This window comes from Carlito syrichta, unplaced genomic scaffold, assembly GCF_000164805.1.
Source record: "Carlito syrichta isolate Samal-C Ts95f unplaced genomic scaffold, Tarsius_syrichta-2.0.1 Scaffold304517, whole genome shotgun sequence".
Taxonomy (NCBI): Eukaryota; Metazoa; Chordata; class Mammalia; order Primates; family Tarsiidae; genus Carlito; species Carlito syrichta.
The window spans coordinates 57,365-61,660 of record NW_007248613.1 but is presented as its reverse complement, the minus strand read 5'-3'; positions in this window follow the sequence as shown (position 1 = coordinate 61,660).

The following is a 4,296-nucleotide window of genomic DNA, read 5'->3' as shown; positions in this document are numbered from 1 at the left end:
CGACGCGGAGACCGCGCGGGCGAACCCCAAGAATGGAGGCGCCGCTCTTGTAGTCGCCGGCCTTGTTTTCTTCTCGCACGCAAATCCCGGAACGACCGGAACCGCCATCCCTGCCTGCGTCCCAGGGGCTCCCCATTACGCACGGGGGAGGGTGCGTCCCGAGGGCTACTCCAGGAGGCGATCGGCAGAGGCTGAGACCGAGTTGGGCGGCCAGGGTGGCTCCCTGGGGGTGCGGGCAGGGGATAGGGGTGCCCAGAAGACATGCACGCCTCCCCTTCCCCCGGAAGAGCGGTGAGGGAAGACGCGGGCCATCTCTGGGTGCTCCCCGGGGGTGTGGGAGCTGTGCAGGGGCCGCGAGAATGAAGGGGTGCCGTTGAGAAACCATCAGCCCCACCTCGGAGATAGGGGTGGCCTCGTGGCCAGTAAAGGGTCTCATGCTTCCCTAAAGTGGCGTGCGCTACTCCAGCGTGGAAGGGAAAGGACACAAACCTGGCCATCCGCCAGAACCCTTGAGGACGCCTGACTTTGGTGTTCCCCCCTCAAGTGGCCCGAAAGGTACTCTGCCTTCCGAAGTCCACGAGGTTCAAGTCCGAGGCATGGAAGCGTGGGGTAGTGTGGTCTGGCCTCGGACGGGAAACCCACCCGTGTTCCTCTCAAGTGCCACTCGGGGAAGGCGCGGAACAGTTGTCTCGCAAAGTTTCCCGCCCCTCACCCCAGTTGAGGAAGGGCGGCTCTTCCGGGGGTGGGGGTGGAGGAACGGCCCCGGAGCGGGGAGCGGCGCTAGTTCCTTCCCCCCCGCGACCGCCCGGGCCGCCAGGGTGTTCGCGTCCCCAGACGATGCACCCCAGCTCGCTGCAACGTCTGCTTGGAGTCGCGGCAGCGGGTGCCGCGCAGAGTCTAGGACGACGCGAGACGCCATTTGCGTCCCTCCTCCCTACTGCAGGTTGGCGGGGGCGGGGGTGTCGCCCGCCGCGGAAGCGTATTCCTGGCAATGACACTGATTAGATGCTGTGTCGATACGTGCACAGAATCGGGGTGGGCCTTCACCTCTCCTGTGCGCACACACTTTCTGTTGGAAAAGTTGCGGTTCTCTCTCTCTCTCTCTCTCTCTCTCCCTCTCTCTCTCTCTCGCCCGCCCTCTCGCCGCACAGCTGCTGTCTCCAGGGCGGAATTAGGCGAGCACGTTTGCTCAGCCCGAGGGAGAGAGGATCGCGCGGCGCTGGGAGGCCGCCGGGCCCGGGTCGCGAAAATCCAGCCCTGGCTTTGCGTCGAGCTGCCTAGTGCGGCGCTTACGCGCGCCCGGCCAGCCGGGGCCTGGTTTCCATCTGCCCCTTTTGCCTCCGTGTTAAGTTCGCCGGGGAAAACCCAACGATCCGTGCAGAACCCCTCGGAGGAGAGCCCTCCCCAGCCCGATCCTGACCGATGGAAAAAATGACAGTATAGGTCAGAGCAGGCGGCCCGCGAGTATTAATGCGGCCGCCTCGGTTCCCGGTGCTTGGGGAGGATGGGCGCCTCGCCAGGAAACCGCCGAAGGAGGAGCCGTGAGGGCCGCCTGCCCCTTCCCGGGCTAGGAAACGTGGATCCTCAGAGGGACCGGACAAATGTGGTCAGACAACTGCGGGAACTTTCCCCGTCTAAATACAGGTTGCCCTTGTATAGCTCAAGCAAGATCAACCTTTTTTATTTTCTGTGGAATACACGTCGAGTCAGTTATAAATACTGTGGGAACTGGTTAATCGGTCGATGCGAACTTTGATCTTTGCCTGGTATTCAGTGTGTGAGCAGGAGGTGCCAGGCTGAGCACTATTATCTTGGCACGGCCTGTGTGTGTCCTAACAAGGTGGGGTCCCCTTTGCGCTCCACCTTCGAGGGCCTTTAATTAATAGAACTCGAAGAGAGGATTCATTTTAGTTGTGGTTTCTGTTTGGGGGTGGCTTGCTCCTTGCAAACTCTCGCCTGGGGTTGTTTATACTTCGTAGTCGAGGGCCCTGGGTTTTGGCTTGTGTAGCCCACGTTTTTCTCTTGGCTTTTTCTTTTCCTGCGTACGTGCTGTTGGGGGCGGGGAGAGGGCCGTCGAGAGGAGACGTGTGTTGCTGCTGCCCTCGGGCTCTCACTTGCGCACCACGCGGCCTCGGAGGAGGGGAAATGTGAACTCTCCGGGTGGCGCTCGAGAACTGGAATTCTGATTTAGGGCTGCGGGGTTGTTCCAGAGGCTGGCTGGCAGCAGCTAGTAGGGCCCGGAGGCTGTGAAGGGGAAGCCCCGGAGGTGACCCTGAGGCCTCAGGAGCAAACCTGGAGGAGCCCATGTTCTTTGTCTTTCTCGGGCCTGGCAGCTTGGCATGCACAGTTCAGATAAGGATCTACTGAGGGCGAAAGCATACTGCCAACACATTTCAGCGATTAGGCAAACGCTGGTAGCCACGTAAGGGAAAGGCCATTTACGTGGTCTTTGAAAAGGAAGAGGCAGCCTCGCCTAATGAATTATGGGTGACCTGGGAGAAGCTAGGCGGGAGGCTGAGGCATCCTGAGCTCTTACTTGCCTCAGCCCCTCCCCATCATACCGGAGACCCCAGTTCAAAGGTAATAGGAAGCCTTTTGAAATTAGGAATCTGACTGCTTCTGTTTACATAAGTAGTACTTGCATTTGTGTCAGTAAAAGGTGGCCCACCAATGGCCCAGGGACGAGGCCTGCCACACGCCACCCATGGGCCAGTGTTAAACTCAGCCCAAAGTGTACCCCCAGAGGACACAGCTTTTGCCCATCTCCTCCAAGAAATGATTTATAGGAGGTGGCCTTGAGCCATCAAAAAGAGTGGCCTGGAAGACTAGGCTGGAGGTCCTTGAAACCAGCACTGTTCCCAAGACTGCAGGGAGAGAGTGGGTAATGGTGCCTGCGCCCTGACGGGAACTTGCCATTAATCCAGTCTAAATGAGCGCCATTAAAGAGCACTCCCCCTCCTATACACCAGCAACACACACACACACACACACACACACACACACACACACACGCCTTTAAGGAAGAGTGTGGTCCTGGCAGTTACAGCTCATTTTGCCTTCTTAATTTTTCTGTGGACGATGTAGTACCCTTCCCACCCTGCCAAAATGACTGGCCCAAACGGGCCTCCAGGGACATTAACCTAGATTTGTTTCTTATCCACTCCCCATCCAAGGGGCAACCAACTGGTAACAACAAACCCATGTAATGTAGCATTGTAGCATGTCATCAAGGCAACATTTTAAGCACATTTTTTCTAGTTGGAGTCTTACTATGTTACCCAGGCTGGAGTACAGTGGCACCATCATGGCTCACTGCAGCCTCAGTCCTTCCACCTCAGCCCCCTGAGTAGCTGGGACTACAGGAGGGCCCACCACGTTCAGCTAACTTTTTTGACTTTTTGTGGAGGAGAGGTCTGGCTATGTTGCTTAGGCTGGTCTCTAACTCCCGGGCTCAAGCAATCCTCCCGCCTCAGCCTCCCAAAGTATTGGGTTTACAAGCCTGAGCCACCATAGCTGGCCTCTGAACAGAACAACCCTGTGGGGGAGACACTAGTGTGAGCCTTCTTTTACGGAAGAGGACGCTGAGGTTCAGAGCTGTCTCAAGTGGCTTGCCCAAAGCCACACAGCTTGGGATAGGGCCTGGATTGTCCAGAGGGAGGAGAGAGAAGGCTGTGTTGCTGCTCCAGTGTTTTGTAGTGAAGGTGAGCTGTTTGGGGGTGTTTCGAGAGTACTGCCTGGACCCCAACCTTTCCAGGTAAAACATAGGAAGAGGCCAGAAAGTCCAGCATTTGGCCCTTATTTTACAAAGGAAGTTCCAGAGCATCGTACAGAGGCACGTTGCTGTGGCTCCGCGGCGGCAAAGGGATCGGGGAAGGCAGTAAAGGCCCCTGGCCCACCTAGACACATAGCATCCGGCGGTCACGTCCGCCGGAGGTGACTAAGGACTGGGGACAGCCGATTGCCGAGGAACTCCTTATCGCCCAGTGTCAGTGATCCCGGGTGGTGGAGCTAAACGGCCGTCTGCGGGGGCGGCTGGTTCACGCCAGTCCCCAGGCTCCTCCCGCGGAGCTGGCCAGACGCCCGGCGGCGCCTCCGAAGCCCGAAGCTCAGGGCTCCCCTCGGCTTGCGCCAGCCCCAGGCACGGAGCCCCAGGACCTGGGACTGAGAGTCTAGTTCCTCAGCCTCGGTGGGGACCGCTGGTTCCGGGTTGCTCGTGCTCAGCCTGCCTCCCCTAAACACCCGGCCCCTGCGCGGGCGCGCAAACACACAGACAGACACACACACACACACACACAC